Raw genomic sequence first — 20,103 nt, forward strand, 5'->3', positions numbered from 1 at the left:
CATAGAATCATAGAATCAAAATCATAGAATCATAGAATCATAGAAACACAGAAACATAGAAACATAGACTCATAGATACATAGAAACATAGAATCATAGTCATAGAAACATAGAATCATAGAAACATAGAATCATAGAATCATAGAATCATAGAATCAGAATCATAGAAACATAGAAACATAGAATCATAGTCATAGAATCATAGAATCATAGAATCATAGAATCATAGAATCATAGAATCAGAATCATAGAATCATAGAATCATAGAAACATAGAATCATAGAATCATAGAAACATAGAATCATAGAATCATAGAAACATAGAATCATAGAATCATAGAAACATAGAATCATAGAAACATAGAATCATAGAAACATAGAATCAGAATCATAGAAACATAGAAACATAGAAACATAGAATCATAGAACATAGAATCATAGAACACAGAATCATAGAATCATAGAAACATAGAATCATAGAATCATAGAAACATAGAATCATAGAATCATAGAAACATAGAATCATAGAAACATAGAATCATAGAATCATAGAATCAGAATCATAGAAACATAGAAACATAGAAACATAGAATCATAGAAACATAGAATCATAGAAACACAGAATCATAGAATCATAGAAACATAGAATCATAGAAACATAGAATCATAGAAACATAGAATCATAGAATCATAGAATCATAGAATCATAGAAACATAGAATCATAGAAACATAGAATCATAGAATCATAGAATCATAGAATCATAGAATCATAGAATCACAGAAACATAGAATCATAGTAACATAGAATCATAGAAACATAGAATCAATAGAATCAGAATCATAGAAACATAGAATCATAGAAACATAGAATCATAGAAACATAGAATCATAGAATCATAGAATCATAGAAACATAGAATCATAGAAACATAGAATCATAGAAACATAGAATCATAGAAACATAGAATCATAGAAACATAGAATCATAGAATCATAGAAACATAGAATCATAGAATCATAGAATCATAGAAACATAGAATCATAGAAACATAGAATCATAGAATCATAGAAACATAGAATCATAGAATCATAGAAACATAGAATCATAGAATCATAGAATCATAGAAACATAGAATCATAGAAACATAGAATCATAGAATCATAGAAACATAGAATCATAGAAACAGAATCATAGAATCATAGAATCATAGAATCATAGAAACATAGAATCATAGAAACATAGAATCATAGAGTCATAGAAACATAGAATCATAGAGTCATAGAATCATAGAAACATAGAATCATAGAAACATAGAATCATAGAATCATAGAAACATAGAATCATAGAAACATAGAATCATAGAATCATAGAATCATAGAAACATAGAATCATAGAAACATAGAATCATAGAAACATAGAATCATAGAATCATAGAATCATAGAAACATAGAATCATAGAAACAGAATCATAGAATCATAGAATCATAGAATCATAGAAACATAGAATTATAGAAACAGAATCATAGAAACATAGAATCATAGAGTCATAGAATCATAGAATCATAGAAACATAGAATCATAGAAACATAGAATCATAGAATCATAGAAACATAGAATTATAGAAACAGAATCATAGAATCATAGAATCATAGAATCATAGAATCAGAATCATAGAAACATAGAAACATAGAATCATAGAAACATAGAATCATAGAATCAGAATCATAGAAACATAGAAACATAGAATCATAGAAACATAGAATCATAGAAACATAGAATCATAGAATCATAGAATCAGAATCATAGAAACATAGAAACATAGAATCATAGAAACATAGAATCATAGAGTCATAGAATCATAGAATCATAGAATCATAGAATCAGAATCATAGAAACAGAGAATCATAGAAACATAGAAACATAGACTCATAGAAACAGAAACATAGCATCATAGAATCATAGAATCATCAACTCATAAAATCACAAAATGGTTTGGGTTGGAAGAGACCTTCAAAGGTCACTCAATCCAACCCCCTCTGCAGTCAGCAGAGACATCCTCAGCTAGATCAGGTTGCCCAGAGCTCTGTTGAGCCTCACCTTGGATATCTCCAGGGATGGGGCTCCAACCACCTCCCTAGGCAACCTTTTCCTGTATTCCAGCACCCTCATGGTGCAGAACTTGTTCCTAACATCCAATCTAAACCTGCTCTTCTCTCCTTTCAAACCATTGTAATTTGTGTGTGAAAACAGAAGAAAACAGCATAGCACAGGCTCAGGGGAAAGAAACACAGCTATGGGCTTCTTCCACCCCACTGCTCTCCAGATCTGCCCCCAGGCCTGCCTGCATTTGCAAACCTAAAAGGCAAGCCCTCTGCACTCGTGCTTCTTTAGGCTTCATTGTGCCTCTGAGAGATCCAAAATATTGTGGGAAAATGAGGTCAAGGCGACCCATGATAAACAGGAAGGGTGAAATCAGAGGGTGAGGCAGATCTTTACAGTGATAAACAAACACAATCGTTACCTTTTGTCCCATTTCTGAGTCAGTCTCGCAAGGACTGTAGTTTCTTGCCTGAAGATGTGGCTCCATCTCAACTTCACATCTGCCTTTCTGATGGAGCTCTTTGGCAGCTCTTGGCTCTTCTTACCCAACACTCACAGCACAGCATCACTGCCCACCCCTGGCAGTAGCTGGCTCTGTGTTTGGTGGACACAAGACCATATTTCTTTCCTGCAGCTTCTGGCAGGCTATGAGGAATAGCTCAAGCCTGGTTTGGGAGGTTCTTCCCCTTTACTCTGCCCTTGTGAGACTCCACCTGGAATACTGTGTCCAGTTCTGCTGTCCCCAGCACAGGAAGGAGACAGAGCTGTTGGAGTGAGTCCAGAGGAGGCCACAAAGATGATCCAAAGACTGCAGCACCTCTACTGTGAGGACAGGCTGAGGGAGCTGGGGGTGTTCAGCATGGGGAAGAGAAGACTCTGGGGGGACCTCAGAGCTGCCTTCCAATAGCTGAAGGGATCCTCCAGGAAGGCTGCAGAGGGACTTTTCCTGAGGGTGTCTAGGGACAGGCCAAGGGGGAATGGTTTGAAGCTGAGGGAGAGCAGGGTGAGACTGGAGCTGAGGAAGAAGTTCTTCATTCTGAGGGTGGTGAGACTCTGGAACAGGCTGCCCAGGGAGGCTGTGGAATCCTCCTCCCTGGGGTTGTATAAGGATGAGGCTTTGAGCAACCAAGTGCAGTTGAGTGGTGTCCCTGCCCATGGTAGGGAGGTTGGAATAGATGATCTCTTCCAACCTAAGCCATTCTGTGCATTCCCAGTGCTGAGGTGGTGCTGTGGCTGCTGGGCTGAGCAGAGCCTCTGTGCCAGCCTGAGCATGACCCTCGCTGCCTCCATCCCCTCACAGGGAAGACCAGGGGAGCTAAGGAGATTTTGTGATGGGTTCCAGGCTCTGCGATTCCATTTACCATTTGGTGAGGACCAGCTGGAGCTACTCAGGGCATACTCTGAGAGCTGATTGTCTGATGCAGGCTCACTAATCACAGCATAGACTCATAGAATCATAGAATCAACCAGCGTGGAAGAGACCTCCAAGATCATCCATAATGTTCAAACACAGGCTGCCAAAGGAAAGATTAGGGATGAAAACAAAGAGGAATGCTACAGGTCTGGGATGTGTCCTCCTGCCACCCCTGTGCGGGTTGTCTGAGTTGAGTTTGAAGGCTCCATTGCCTGGCCACCAGCTGAGCACAGGAGCAGCAGCAGGGCTGTGGCACCTTACAGTGCCCGGGGTGTGCAAGCTCCATGGCAGGGTGGGAAAAGCAGGCCCCTTGCTCTCTTGGCATGGCTGCCCCCTGTGCTCAGGAAGGCAGCTGCTGCTCTGCAAGAGAAAGGAGGTTTTGTGGCTGTAGGGTGAGGGACCTGACATTGTCCTCCCTGTTGAGCTGGTAGGTTTGGTGTTGCTGGAGGTGGAGAGCTGAGTGTCACAGGGGCCAGGGGTCAGCCTTGCACTAAGCAGCTCCCTCTCAGGGAGAAATTGGAGTTTGTGAGAGTTGGGTGGCCAAGGTGCCTGCAAAATAAGGCAATGTTGTAGCTCATTGTTCTAATCTGATCTAAGAAAGCTTGGGTGGCCTGGCCTTAGGTTCACTTCAGTGGGTGGGTGGATGGATCCATCTCTGGTGTAACTCCCCCAGCTTTGGTGGCCTTGTCCTAGATCAGCAGCTGCCCACATCTCATTCCAGCTCAGAGGCAGTGGGAATGGCTGAAGCAGGCCATGACTGAGGAGCTTCTCAGGATCTTCAGCCTGTCCAAGGCCACTTGAACATCATCCAGTTGCTAGAAGAACGTGCAGCTTCTGGAAGGAAGGTGGAACCCTGGGCTTGGCAGGGAAGCTGGCAGGGGGATGTTTTGTCCCTAAGGAGATTAAATACAGGAAGGCAAAGAAAAGTTTTGCTGAGGTAAAAAACAAAACAAAACAAAACAAAACAAAACAAAAACCAACAAAACCAACCCAAACAAAAAAAAAAGGGGGGGAAAAGTGAAGTTGCAGACATGAATTTTACATTGAGATGCACTTGTCAGGAGCCATGAACCCAACACTTCACTGGAAAAACTGCAGCCATGAAGGGCTCATTTGCTGACAGGCTCAGTCAGGCTCTTGTGGCTCTTGAACTGGAGACCTACAGGGAAGTACAATCATTCACACTCTGCAAAACCCCACGGGGCTGTACCACAGCCTGCCACGGGGATGCAGCTGCCTGCAGCTCTGCGAGGGGGTAGCTGCCAGCAGCAGGGAAGATTGCAAAGGCAGGAAAATTTCCTCAGGGGGAACCCAAAGGGAAACAAACCCCCACCTCCCACCCCCAGGCTTCAAAAGCAGCTTAGCAAGAGAAGCAGATCCTACAGGCAGTGCTGCAGGCATTGCTTATCATGTCAAGTGCTGCAGCAGGGTTCACACTTTAAAGGCTCACTTGCTCTGCAGGGCTCACACAACATCAGGATAATAAAACACTTCCCCCTCCTCCTTGGTGTCAGTCATTAGCTTCTAGCCTCCCACATGTCTTACCCAGGCCACACAGAGCTCACTGGATGGTCTTAAGGCCAGGCTGGATGTGGCTGTGAGCAACCTGCTGTAGTGTGAGGTGTCCTTGCCCATGGCAGGGAGGTTGGAACTGGCTGAGCCTTCACGTCCCTTCCAAGCCTGTAAATTCTGTGGGCTCCTCTGCAGAGTCACCCACTCCAACAGCTGAGCAATCAACAATTGCAAATCACTTCCAGGGGTTGTTTTCCCACTGCTGTCAATTTTTCTTAAGGCACTTCATAAAATCCAAGTGAAGTGAACGGTCCTGACTCATGGGCAGCCATGCCTAAGCTCATGGCAAGGAATAGAATCACAGAAATGTTAGGGTTGGAAGGGACCTCAAGGATCATCCAGTTCCAACCCCCCTGCCATGACCAGGGACACCTCACACTACAGCAGGTTGCTCACAGCCACATCCAGCCTGGCTGCAAAAACCTCCAGGCATGAGGCTTCCACCACCTCCCTGGGCAACCTCTGCCAGTCTCTCACCACCCTCATGGGGAAGAATTTCTTCCTAACATCCAATCTGAATCTCCCCATTTCTAGTTTTGCTCCATTCCCCCCAGTCCTATCACTCCCTGACACCCTCAAAAGTCCCTCCCCAGCTTTCTTGTAGGCCCCCAAGATGTTAACTGCTGCTTGTTTCTGTCATTCTCTCTTCTCCCCTTCCATCTCTCTGCCACAGTTGGTCAGCATACATCCTCTGGCTTTTGGGCAGCCAGTGTGCTGGCAGAGCTGGCATGTGAAGCCAAGCAAAAGTCCTGCTCTTCCCCCTTCACAGGCATTCCTCTGCATGCATGAACAGCCTGGGGTTGTTCCTGGGGGTGCTGGTTGACAGCTGTCTGAACATGAGCTAGCAGTGTGCTCAGGTGGCCAAGAAAGCCAACAGCATCCTGGCCTGGTGGCCAGCAGGAGTAAAGAATTGATGGTGCCACTGTTCTGAGCACTGGTGAGGCCACACCTTCAATCCGGGGGTCAGTTTTGAGCCCCTCACTCCAAGAAGGACATTGAGGGGCTGGAGGGGGTCCAGAGAAGGGAAACAGAGCTGGGGAAGGGTCCAGAGAACAGGGCTGGTGAGGAGCAGTTGAGGGAACTGGGGTGGAGAGGAGGAGGCTGAGGGGAGACTTCATTGCTCTCTACATCTCCCTGAAAGGAGGTTGCAGTCAGGTGGGGGTTGGGCTCTTCTCCCTCATATCAGGTGATAGAATGAGAGGAAATGGCCTGAAATGGTGCCAGGGGAGGTTCATGTTGGAGATTAGGAAAAATTTCTACAAGAGTGGTCAGGGATTGGCACAGGCTGCCCAGGGAGGTGGTGGAGTCCCCATTCCTGGAGGTGTGCAAGAAACCTGTGGCCATGGCACTGTGGACCCTGGTTTAGTGGCCAGGGTGGGCTTGGGTTGCTGGTTGGACTCAATGCTCTCAGAGGGCTTTGTCAAGCAAAACAATTCTATGATTCTATGAAAATGGGACCAAACACAAATAGCAAGGGAACCCTCCTAGTTTTTCTCTGGTGGTGCAAGTGACAGCCCTGGTATGCTTTAGAAATGCCCAGGAGCTCTGGGCATGCACAGCTCTGCCTCTTCCTAAGTCAGCCTTGAAAGCCTCCTGCTTTGTGTGTGATGTACAGAGACAGGCAGAGCAGACTGGGTCCTCTGCTGAAGGAAACAACCCAAAGAACCCCGGCAATGCTCAGGGTGATTTCACCCAACCTGGGAAGAGCTGTAGTTCTGACAAAAGAGAAATTGCCAGCACCTGCAGGTGGCTTAACAAAAAGGACCTGAAGTGCCCTGTGTTAGCATGGATGCTGGCCAGCAAATTACCTTTTTACTGCTTTTCATAGGATCACAGAATGGCTCAGATTGGAAGGGAGCTCAGAGCTCATCTACTCCAACCTCCCCACCATGGGCAGGGACACCTCTCAACTAGACTCAGCTGCTCAAGGCCTCATTCAACACCCCCAGGGAGGAGGCAGCCACAGCCTCCCTGGGCAGCCTGTTCCAGAGTCTCACCACCCTCATACTGAAGAACCTCTTCCTAAGAAGTCTTTTCTCTCTCTTTGGTCCCTGCTTATCCACTGCCTTTCCTTATGCAACAGCCAAAGGTTTTCTAAACCAAGCTCCAAGCCCTAAGACCTCACCCTGGGTAAATTAGGTGAAGCACCCAAGCAAGCAAGCAGCTAACTGGAGCTAATTCTATCTGCCAGCAGCCTTGCTTGTAAGCATCTTACAGGTGAACACTTTAATTCCTTAATGTGCTCTATTGTTCTCCAATTAGATATGAAAAAAAAAACAAACCACCCAAACCATTGATCCAATCCTGATTTTATTTTTACCCAGTGGAGTCGGAAGGGAAGTGGTTTTGTAAGGGGATTACACATGGGGTAATCCTCCTCAGCTACTGTCAAGTTCTCTGCTTCCTAGGGAGATGGGCTGACCCCCTTCTAACAGCTGACTCCCAAAGACAGAAGCTGAGTTCCACCTTGGGAGAGTTCATAGAAGCACAGCATTAGCATGTGGGGCAAGCTGTGGATGTAGTCTATCTATCAGCAAGGCCTTTGACACTATCCCCCACAGCAAACTCCTGGCCAAATTGGCAGCCTGTGGCTTGGACAGCAGCACTCTGCCCTGGGTTAGGAACTGGAGGGCTGTGCCCAGAGAGTGGTGGTGAATGATGCCACTGCCAGCTGGGTGAAGAGCCTCCTGAAGTTCAATAAGGACAAGTGCAGAGTCCTGCGTCTGGGGAGGAACACCACCAGGCACCAGCACAGACTAGGGGTTGGTCTGCTGGAGAGCAGCTCCATGGAGAGAGACCTTGGAGTGCTGGTGGGCAGCAAGTTCTGCATGGGACAGGAAAGTGCCCTTGTGACCAAGAGGGCCAAGGGCATCCTGGGGTGCAGCAAGAAAAGTGTGTCCAGCAGGGCTAGGGAGGCTCTCTTCCCCTTCTACTCTGCCCTGGTGAGACCACACCTGGAATACTGTGTCGAGTTCTGGGCTCCCCAATTGAAGAGAGACAGGGATCTGCTGGAGAGAGTCTAATGGAAAGCTATGAGGATGACTGGGGGACTTGAACATCTCTGCTGTGAAGAAAGGCTGAGAGCCCTGGGGCTGTTCAGTCTGAAGAGAAGGCTGAGAGGGGACTTTATCAGTGTCTATAAATATCTGAGGGGTGGGTGTTAGGATGAAGGGCAGGGCCTTTAACACCATCCCCCATAGCAAACTCCTGGCCAAGCTGTCAGCCTGTGGCTTGGACAGCAGCACTGTGTGCTGGGTTAGGAACTGGCTGGAGGGCTGGGCCCAGAGAGTGGTGGTGAATGGTGCCACATCCAGCTGGCAGCCAGGCACTAGTGGTGCCCCCCAGGGATCAGTGCTGGGCCCCATCCTGTTCAACATCTTTATTGATGGTCTGGATGAGGAGATAGAGTCCACCATTAGTAAGTCTGCAGATGACACCAAGCTGGGAGCAGGAGTTGATCTGTTGGAGTGTAGGAGGGCTCTGCAGAGGGACCTTGCCAGGCTGGACAGATGGGCAGAGTCCAACAGGATGGCATTCAACAAGTCCCAGTGCCAGGTGCTGCACTTTGGCCACAACAACCCCATGCAGCACTACAGGGTGGGGACAGAGTGGCTGGAGAGCAGCCAGGTGGAAAGGGACCTGGGGGTGCTGGGTGACAGCAGCTGAACAGGAGCCAGCAGTGTGCCCAGGTGGCCAGGAGAGCCAATGGCATCCTGGCCTGCATCAGCAATAGTGTGGCCAGCAGGAGCAGGGAAGTCATCCTGCACTGTGCTCAGCACTGGTTAGACCACACCTTGAGTGCTGTGTCCAGTTCTGGGCTCCTCAATTCAGGAAAGATGTTGAGATGCTGGAACATGTCCAGAGTAGGGCAACAAAGCTGGGGAGGGGTCTGGAGCAGAGCCCTGTGAGGAGAGGCTGAGGGAGCTGGGGGTGTTTAGCCTGGAGAAGAGGAGGCTCATTGCTGTCTACAACTACCTGAAGGGAGGTTGTAGCCAGGTGGGGGTTGGTCTCTTCTCCCAGGCAACCAGCACCAGAACAAGAGGACACAGTCTCAAGCTGTGCCAGGGGAGGTTTAGGCTGGAGGTGAGGAGAAAGTTCTTCCCAGAAAGAGGAATTGGCCATGGAATGAGCTGCCCAGGAAGATGGTGGAGTCACCACCCCTGCAGGTGTTCAAAAAAGGATTGGACATGGCACTTGGAGCCATGGTTTAGTTGTCGTGAGGTGCAAGGTGATAGGTTGGACTTGATGATCTCTCAGGTCTTTTCCAACTTTGTTGATTCTGTGATTCTATGAATTGCTATGATTGAAAAAGACCTTTAGGGCCATCAAGTCCAACCATTTGTTAACATTACCAGGGCTACTACATAGCAGCAAGTTGAGAGAAGAAATGGTTTGTCTCTTATCTTGTCCCATGCTGGATATCTCTCATCATTCTTCTAGGAAAGCAGCCTCCAGTGTAGCAGGTCCTGTGAAAAGGCAGGGGAAGGACACCTTGGTTTCAGCAGAGGTCCTTTCATTTTGTTCTTGACACTGCAATGGAGCAAGTGTGTCAGAGATTTGTGGAACGGGTTGGGTTGGAAGGGATCTTGAAGACTGGAACCATCTAGTTCCAACCTCCCTGCTGTGAGCACCTCCCACCAGCCCAGGTTGCTCACAGCCACATCCAGCCTGGCCTTGAACACCTCCAGGGAGGGGCATCCACAGCCTCCCTGAGCAACCTGTTCTAGAGTCTCACCACCCTCACTGGAAAGGATTTTTCCCTAATCTCCAGTCTCAATCTGCCCTCCTCAAGCTTCAATCCATTCCCTCTCATCCTGTCACTCCCAGCCCTTACAAAGAGTCCCTTTCCAGCTTTCCTGTAGCCTCCTTCAGGCACTGGAAGGCTGCTCTAAGGTCTCCCTGCAGCTGCCTTGTCTCCAGGCTGAACAGCCTCAACTCTCACAGCTTGTCCTCATATGGGAGGCTTTCCAGTTCTGGTACCCTCAGCATGAGAAGGACATCAAGCTGCTGGAGCAGGTCCAGAGGAGGCCACCAAGATGACCTGAGGAATGCAGCCTGTGCCCCTCTGCTATGGGGACAGGCTGAAAGAATTGGGGCTGTGCAGCCTGGAGAGGAGAAGGCTCTGGGCAGACCTTAGAGCTGCATTTCAGGATCTGAAGGGGACCTACAGGAAGGCTGGGGAGGGACTGTTCAGAAGGGTCTGTGGGGACAGGATGAGAGGCAAGGGTTTGAAACTGGAGCAGGGCAGATTCAGGTTGGACATCAGGAGGAAGTTCTGCACAGTGAGAGTGGTGAAATACTGAACAGGCTGCCCAGGGAGGTGGTTGAGGCTCCATCCCTGGACACACTCAAGATCAGACTGGATGTGTCCCTGTGCAGCCTGCTCTAGTTGGAGGTGTCCCTGCTGAGTGCAGGGGGTTGGATAAGATGCCCTCTGAGGGTCCTCTCCAGCCCAATGCAAGCTGTCAGTCTGTGTTTCATCCCTAGGCAAGTCAGATAATGAGTGGTAAGAAGAATAGCAGAGAGCCATTATTTTGGTTCAAAAGCATAGAATCACAGAATTGTCAGGGTTGGAAGGGACCTCAAGGATCATCCAGGTCCAACCCCCTGCCATGGGCAGGGACACCTCACACTACAGCAGGTTGCTCACAGCCACATCCAGCCTGGCTGCAAAAACCTCCAGGCATGAGGCTTCCACTACCTCAAATGGTGCTCAGCATGCCTTGGAGATCCAAAGATCTTCTCCTTTGTCCTACATGGGTTGACATACCTTTAGCAAACCCTCATTTGGAATCAGCAGCTGAGGTCTTGGCCATGGGATCTCATTGGAAGAGCCAGGGAGATGGAAGTGAGCCAGGGAGATGGAAGTGAGCCAGCAAAGCCAAATGAAGACTAGAATAGATGGATGGAAAAGGGGCTGTCACTTTGCTCCTGTCCCTTGTCTAACAGGGGGCATGTCTTCATTTTCAGGGATGACATTCTTGGACTTACTACAGAAGCCCCTTTTTAGCAATTCCCAAGATAATTTGCTGGTAACAGCACGGGAACTGAAGGGCTGGGATCTTACTCTTCTCTTTGTCTTCAGCTTCCTGAGGAAAGGCAGACAAGTCACTTACCCTTTGTCCTCATTTCTAATCTTCAACCTGAACATGCTGGCCATGCCCCCACCAAGTTTGCAACGTCCTAGGCATTGTTTCCAAGGAATTCCTTCAGCATGGAAGTGGGGTGAGAAGAAAAATCTACAGCGTGAAAGATCATTACTGGTAATCGTGTTACCACCCCTGGGAGAAGCATCAGGAGTGAATGCAGAGAGTGTGCTGTGAAGCCTGAAGTCAACAAGTGGAACACTTCACCCTGAGAGATATTTTGGGATGTTTAGAGAACACCAGGAAATTGCAGTTCAGCTCTATCTGCTTTCTCCACCCCAACCTCTCTCCTGCCCTTCCAAACGCATTTGAAATGTGGGCAGAGAGAATGTGCAGGTTTGGAACTGGGATCCAAAGAAGGCAAAGTCAGCAAAAAGGCAGAAATGAGAATGTTTTATGAGCTGTAAGCATCATTTAGAATCAGCTACAGCTTTTACAGCACACACAGAAAGGGAAAAAAAAAACCCAAACAAATCTAAATGTCTCAGCTAATTTAATAAAAGTTCTTGGGTGTCTCTGAGCCTATTTGTCACATAACCATATTTATTGAATGGAAATCTGAGTCCTTTGGTGAAAGAAAAGGCCTTGGGGGTGCTGGGGGATGAGAAGCTCACCAGGAGCCAGCAGTGAGCACTTGCAGCCCAGAGAGCCAAGCAGAGCCTGGGCTGCAGCAAGAGAAGTGTGGCCAGCAGGGCCAGGGAGGGGATTCTCCCCCTCTGCTCCACTCTGGGGAGACCACACCTGGAGCTCTGTGTCCAGTTCTGGAGCCCCTGGTACAGGAAAGATCTGGAGGTGCTGGAAGGTGTCCAGAGAAGGGCCAGGAGGATGAGCAGAGGGCTGGAGCTGCTCTGCTCTGGAGACAGCCTGAGAGAGTTGGGGTTGTTCAGTCTGGAGAAGAGAAGGCTCTGAGGAGACCTTCTGGTGGCCTTCCAGGATCTGAAGGGGGCTCCAAGAAAGCTGGGGAGGGACTTTGGAGGGTGTCAGGGAGTGATAGGACTGGGGGGAATGAAGCAAAACTAGAAATGGGGAGATTCAGATTGGATGTTAGGAAGAAATTCTTCCCCATGAGGGTAGTGAGACACTGGCAGAGGTTGCCCAGGGAGGTGGTGGAAGCCTCATCCCTGGAGGTTTTTGCAGCCAGGCTGGATGTGGCTGTGAGCAACCTGCTGTAGTGTGAGGTGTCCCTGGCCATGGCAGGGGGGTTGGAAGTGGATGAGCCTTGAGGTCCCTTCCAACCCTGACAATTCTATGATTCTATGAAAATCCTCTTAGTCATAAACCTCACCAGGGCACCCAAGTTGTACCAATTGCTATCATTTCTATCTCCTCACTCTAAGATGTTCCTACTGGCTTAGGAAAAAAACACTTAACTTGTGTGTGGTCATCTGAGAGACAAAATCAAAATCTTCATTCCTTGTAGATCTAACTTGGATCCATTCCCCCCAGTCCTATCACTCCCTGACACCCTCAAAAGTCCCTCCCCAGCTTTCTTGGAGCCCCCTGCAGATACTGGAAGGCCACAAGAAGGTCTCCTCAGAGCCTTCTCTTCTCCAGACTGCACAACCCCAACTCTCTCAGGCTGTCTCCAGAGCAGAGCAGCTCCAGCCCTCTGCTCATCCTCCTGGCCCTTCTCTGGACACCTTCCAGCACCTCCAGATCTTTCCTGTACCAGGGGCTCCAGAACTGGACACAGAGCTCCAGGTGTGGTCTCTCCAGAGTGGAGCAGAGGGGGAGAATCCCCTCCCTGGCCCTGCTGGCCACACTTCTCTTGCTGCAGCCCAGGCTCTGCTTGGCTCTCTGGGCTGCAAGTGCTCACTGCTGGCTCCTCTTGAGCTTCTCATCCCCCAGCACCCCCAAGGCCTTTTCTTCAGGGCTGCTCTCCAGCCAGTCCCTGCCCAGCCTATAGCAGTGCCTGGGATTGCCCAGATGCAGGACTTGGTCTTGCACTGGGTCTTGTGGAACTTCCAAATCTTTAGGGAAAAAAATTGCTCAGATGCTCTTAATGGAAGAATTTGAACTGTCTGCAGATGGTGGGAAGTGTGGAATGTTTGCAGAACTATCCTGAGCCAGCCCAGACTCTGAGGCACACAAAGACATAATAAACCACACACACAGTGCCAGCCCCTTCCCAAGAGGGCAGCAGGGACGAGGGACAGGCTCAGCTGAGCCAAGCAGATCAAATATAAATATCAACTCCAGCACAGGAGGTTCCACCTCACCATGAGCAGGAACTTCTTCACTGTGAGGGTCCCAGAGGCCTGGAGCAGGCTGCCCAGAGAGGTTGTGGAGTCTCCTTCTCTGGAGACTTTCAAGCCCCATCTGGATGTGTTCCTGTGTGACCTGTGTTGGATTCTATGGTCCTGCTCTGGCAGGGGGGTTGGACTGGATGATCTTTGAAGGTCCCTTCCAACCCCTAACATCCTATTATGTTGGGGTCATAATAGGATCATTGCTACAGCCTGAATCTCAGCTGAGCAGGCAGCACTGTGGCTTGGTCCAGCTGTGTTCCTGGGAGCAAAACCCAAGCAACCTTCCCCACCCTGATGGCCTGCACAAAGGGTAGTGGGAACAGAAGGAGAGGCTGCCCAGGGAGGCTGTGGTTGCCTCCTCCCTGCAGGTGTTCAGGACCAGGATGAATGAGGCTTTGAGCAGCTGAGTCTAGCTGAGAGGTGTCCCTGCCCATGGTGGGGAGGTTGGGACAGATGAGCTCTGAGGTCCCTTCCAACCTGAGCCATTCTGTGATTTCTATGAAAGGCAGAATAATCCTGCCCAGAGCTTCATCCCAAAGATCCTCTGGAGAGAAAAGTTCCCTTCAGCCAGGGAAGGGTAGTTAGACAACAAATTAGTAGTCTGTGTTTGGTAGAAACCAAAACAGAAGTCTCTTGCTCTCTCTGTCCAAAGACTACAGAGCTACCATTTAGCATGTTAATTAAAAGCCTCCTCACAACCAGCCAGATGATTTTATTTTGCTTTGGTTGCTGTGCAGCTCGTTTGACAACACAGGGCACATTGCAGGGCTGTGTGCACAGCACGTGGAATTACAGCCAACAGGAGGCATGGAGCCCTTAGAATGAAGCCAGGGAGAGAATAAAGCCAGCAGCCCCAAACGAGAAGCAACACGTGAAAAATCCAGGTCGTGTCCTGCCTCTTTGTGTTACAGCAGCACCTAGGGGCTGCAGCTGAGATCAGTGCCTGCTGGCCTGGACCTTCCAGAGGTGCATACAGACTGCAGCCTTTCCTCACAGAATCACACAATGTTAGCGACTGGAAGGGACTTTGAAAGCTCATCCAGGCCAACCCCCCTGCCAGAGCAGCATCACCCAGGGCAGGTCACACAGGAACACATCCAGCTGGGTTCTGAATGTCGCCAGAGAAGGAGACTCCACAACCTCTCTGGGCAGCCTGCTCCAGGGCTCTGCCACCCTCACAGGGACAAAGTTTTCCCTTCTGTTCCTGTGGCACCTCCTCTGCTCCAGCTTGCCCCCAGTGCCCCTTGTGCTGTCCTTGGACATCCCTGAGCAGAGCCTGGCTCCATCCTCCCCACACTGCCCTGCACATCTTTATCCCCAGCAATGAGGGCAGCCCTCAGGCTCCTCTGCTCCAAGCTCCAGGCCCCAGCTCCCTCAGCCTGGCCTCACAGGGAGATGTTCCACTGCCTGCAGCAGCTTTGTGGCTCTGCAAGCAGTTCCTTGAGTTCCTTCTTGAACTGAGGGGCCCAGAACTGGACACAATATTCCAGATGTGGCCTCACCAGGGCAGAGTAGAGGAGCAGGAGATCCTCTCTGGATCTCCTAACCACAGCCCTTCTGATCCCCCCCAGGATGCCCTTGGCCTTCTTGGCCACCAGAGCACATTGCTGGCTCATGGTCACCCTCCCATCCACCAGGACCCCCAGGGCCTTTTCCCCTTCACTGCTCTCCAACAGCTCAGTCCCCAACTTATAGTTCCCTATGGGGTTGTTCTTTCCCAGGTGCCAGACTCTCCCCTTGCCCTTGGTGAATTTCCTTCCATTTCTCCCTGCCCAGCTCTCAGCCTGTCCAGGTCAGGCTGAATGGCAGCACAACCCTCCTGTGTCAGACACTGCTCCCAGTTTGGTGCCAGCAGCAACCTTGCTGCCAGTGCTCTCTGTGCCCTCATCCAGGTCATTGATGAATATATTGAACAGTCCTGGTCCCAGCACTGACCCGTGGGGGACTCCTCTAGGCACAGGTCTCCAACATGCCAGTGCACAGCAGTCTTTGTCACAGAGACTCAGGCAGGGCTGTGACAAGCAAGCTGATCTGGTAGGTTGCTGTGTGTGCATCCACACCAGAGACACAAACACGAGGGTCTTATGCACATTGTAAGCCAGAACTCCAGCAAGACTGAACTGGGTGGGGGGAGGACACAGCAGTTGTAGAAAATACTTTGGACCCCAGCCATAAGAATGCTGCTGCTGCTGTAAATTCCCCTACTCTAAAAAAAAAAAAACCACCACCCAATAAGCCATGCAGTTATTTCATGATCATCTGGAAACTGAGAGCCATGAAAACCAGAAAAATTAAAGCCATGTGTCTGCTGAGTGCAGTCTGGCACTCAGGTTGTTGTTGGTTATAGGAATTCAATGTTTACCATTTGCATTCTTTCCCAGACTTGCCTTTTTATTTTTCTCCTTCCCCTCTCTGATTTGAAGTCAAAACTCACTTGGTCTCACCCTCATATAATTTAGACTGCTGAGGGCAGGGCTGCTTCTTTGAGAGAGAAGCAAATTCCAGCATGAGAAACTAATTCTGGTCTTTTAATCAGAGAATCATAGAATGGTCTGGGTTGGAAGGGACCTCCAAAGGGCATCCAGTCCAACCTCCCCCTGCAGTCAGCAGGGACATCCTCCACTAGATCAGGTTGCCCACAGCCCTGTTGAACCGCACCTTGAATAGCTCCATGGATGGGGCCTCAACCACCTCCCTGGGCAACCTGTTCCAGTGTTCAGGGGGTTGGAGCAGCTCTGCTACAAGGACAGGCTGAGGGAGCTGGGGTTGTTCAGCCTGGAGAAGAGAAGGCTCCAAGGAGACCTAAGAGCAACCTGCCAGTACCTGAAGGGGGCCAGAGGAAGGCTGCAGAGGGACTGTTTGCAAAGGCCTGCAGGGACAGGATGAGGGACAATGGCTTCAAACTAGAGCAGAGCAGATTGAGATTGGATGTTAGGAACAAGTTCTGCACCACGAGGGTGTGGAACACTGCAACAGGTTGCTGAGGGAGGTGGTTGAGGCCCCATCCCTGGAGATATTCAAGGTGAGGCTCAACAGGGCTCTGGGCAACCTGAGCTAGTGGAGGATGTCCCTGCTGAGTGCAGGGGGCTGGAGCACCTCTGCAGGGAGGATAGGCTGAGGGAGTTGACCTTAGAGCTGCCTTCCAATAGCTGAAGGGATCCTCCAGGAAGGCTGCAGAGGGACTTTTCCTGAGGGTGTCTAGAGACAGGACAAGGGGGAATGGTTTGAAGCTGAGGGAGAGCAGGGTTAGACTGGAGCTGAGGAAGAAGTTCTTCATTCTGAGGGTGGTGAGACTCTGGAACAGGCTGCCCAGGGAGGTTGTGGCTGCCTCCTCCCTGGGGGTGTTCAAGGCCAGGCTGGATGAGGCCTTGAGCAGCTGAATTTCACTGAGGGGTATCTCTGCCCACGGTGGGGAGGTTGGAGAAGATGATCTCTGAGGTCCTTTCCAACCTAAGCCATTCTATGATTCTTCTTTGAAGGTCTGTCATGAGACCAGCCTGCAGCTCGGCTCTCCCATCCAACAGCAAAGCCAAGCCCAAAAGAACAATTACCATTAAGCCTTATCCTGTACACTACAAAATCAGATGGTTATTTATTTATTTATTTTCCCCTGTTGTAGATTGTTGGTTTTTGTTCAACCAAGTAGTTTTGGTGCATGTCCTTTTCCTTCAAAGAAGGTGATTTGGCAGTGCTGGCTTAATGGTTGGACTTGATGACCTTAAAGGTCTCTTCCAACCAAAATGATTAGGGAGAAGGCCAGGTAGGGCCTTCAAGGAGGGGAGATTTAGAGTGGAGATTAGGAAGAAATTCTTTCCAGTGAGGGTGGTGAGACACTGGACCAGGTTGTCTAGGGAGGTCGTGGCTTCCCCCTCCCTGGAGGTGTTCAAGGCCAGGTTGGATGAGGTCTTGAGCAAGTTGCTTCTAATGGAAGGTGTCCCTGCCCATGGCAGGGGGCTTGGAACTAGATGATCTTTGAGGTCCCTTCCAACCCAAACCATTCTGTGATTCTGTGACACCACTGCTCATATTATCAGATCTGCTGTTCTAAAATGACAGGGGACATGAGGCAAAACCTCAGTGTGTGCTGCAGGATTACAGCTCTTAAAGGCAGCATGCAATCATCTCCTGTGCCTTGCAGGTCCAGACCAACACACACATTGGTGACACAGGTTGATTTACTGAGTCATTGCAAAATACAGGACTTTGCAACCAATACACAGCAACTCCATTCCAAACCCATCAAATACATGGTCACATCTGTGTCCTCTTGTGATAACAGAGTAAAAAATATCCAAGTTTTAACAGCTGGAACATCCAATTATGATCTTCACAGAAGAGTAACAAAAGCCCAGGTCGAAATCACACCCCAAAGACTTCATTAGATGCAGTAACTTTAATACTGGAATCCAGCTCTGAAGGCTAGCTCTGCTTCACTCTGTACCTGCATTTGAAAACTTTCCATTTTTCTTTAATCCACTACTTGGAGTTCTTGCCACTACCCTCTGCTTACATCATGCTGTCCCAAATGAGCCTCCCTTCAACGACTGCCATCGGAGGTGGACAGCCTCCAGAGGGCCGATTCAGATCTCTCCATAGCAGCAGGGGAGATCACCAGAAGACAGAGAAAGACCACCAGAAGCTGGAAAGCAGGAATGAAGCTCTGACAGAACAAGCAGTTAGAAGCAGGACAGTGCATCCCTGCTCCAGCAGTGGGGCTCCTCCAAGGAGCTTTGCAGCTGGAAGCTGTGTGATGTGTCAGTGTAGCTGTTTTACACACACACAGAGCTCAGCAACAGCAAATGGTAACACTGAGACCACCAATTTTACAGCAGGGATCAAAAGCACCTTCCCAGAGCCTGCCAGAGCAAAGCTCATGCCCAAAGGGATGGGCTGAAGAGACACTTGTCAGGCAGTGGAGCACTTCAGAGAGCACATCAGAATTCCAGCCAGCTGCTGACAGAGGACACAAAGTGCCACCTTCCAAGCAGCACTTGAGTAGTTTACTGAAGTTTCCCTTCTCCCTGGGTAGTCCTCTTTTAAAGTAGTAAAAAGGAAAGGAAAGGGGGGGGGAAGGTAAGAGGGGTAAAAAAAGAAAAAGAAAAAGGGGGGAAGGGAAGGAAAGGGGGCAAAAAGGGAAAAGGGAGAAAAAGGGGAAAAGGGGAGAAAAAGGGGGAAAGGGGAGAAAAAGGGGGAAAGGGGAGAAAAATGGAAAATGGGGAGAAAAAGGGGGAAAGGGGAGAAAAATGGGAAATGGGGAGAAAAGGGGGGAAAGGGGACAAAAATGGGAACAGGGGAGAAAAGGGGGGAAAGGGGACAAAAAGGAAAGAAAAACAACAAGAAACTAAAACCAAACCAATAAACCCACAAACCCCAAACTCTCCCCAAAACAACTCCCAACCAAACACAAAAGGTTAAAGCCTTCCTGGGCTGTACTTCTACAGGTGTTGTAAACCAGCTGTTGTAGCAGGACCCAGAAGCCAGCCCTCCCTGTTAGCCACTCCAGTGTGTTTAGGGAGTGTTTAGGGAGCAGTCCAGCAGCAAGAGCAGCACTTCCAGAAGGTGTGCTTGTCCCCCAGGCAAGCAGATGTTGTCCTTCAGCATCTGCTTACAGCTGCAAGCTGTGGATATGTGCTTGGCACATGTGCACCTTGCAAGCACAAAACAGGCTCTCACTTGGGGAAACCACAGGACTGGGAACACCTAAGCCATCAGACTTCTTCCACTCTCTGCCTTTGGTATTGAATCAACAGGAAATGGACAATGCCATTCTTCAGTCTTACCCAGACTGAGCTATTGGCCAAGGAAAGCAACAAGCAAGGAGTCTCAGGATCCAATCCACAAATACATTCATCAAGATGTAGCACATTACAAGTAAGGAGGCAAAACTTGGGATTGTTGGAGCAGGAATGAAATCCAAAGAGTTGTAGGAAAGCCTGAAAGCCTTCCTAACATTTTTTTTTAATTATTCCTCCTGTAGCATTGAATGCCAGTGTAGCAATGATGATACAGCAGCCCCTGCTGTGTCGCTGCCCAAGCTGTACACTGATTAAAATGGGAGTGGGGGGAAATTAAGGGCATCTGAGGAGCTCAGCAGCAACACTTAGGTGCATTGAAAACATTGATCAGCTGTGGCACAGAGGAATTAAGGGATTACAGGAGATACTTTTCTTTGCTATTCACAGTATCATACACGTGCAGAAAGTCTCTGTTGCATCTTTTGCAGTACTTAGCCTGTGGCAAATCACACTAACATGACTCAGAGGCCAAAGGAAATCCCATTTTCTCATGGAGACTAAATGTCTCATGGGTGTTACTTACCCTCACTTATCTGCCCCTGTGAACCCCAGGAATCTCCAAATCTAATTGGCACAAGATTTTGGGAATTTAATACAGGAACTGATTATTCTTGATTGTTTATCTCTTGACTTAATCATCACACTGGCACAGGTTGCCCAGGGAGGTGGTGGAAGCCTCATGCCTGGAGGTTTTTGCAGCCAGGCTGGATGTGGCTGTGAGCAACCTGCTGTAGTGTGAGGTGTCCCTGGCCATGGCAGGGGGGTTGGAACTGGATGATCCTTGAGGTCCCTTCCAACCCTGACAATTCTATGATTCAATGATTCAC

Source organism: Indicator indicator, chromosome 12, assembly GCF_027791375.1.
Source record: "Indicator indicator isolate 239-I01 chromosome 12, UM_Iind_1.1, whole genome shotgun sequence".
Classification (NCBI taxonomy): Eukaryota; Metazoa; Chordata; class Aves; order Piciformes; family Indicatoridae; genus Indicator; species Indicator indicator.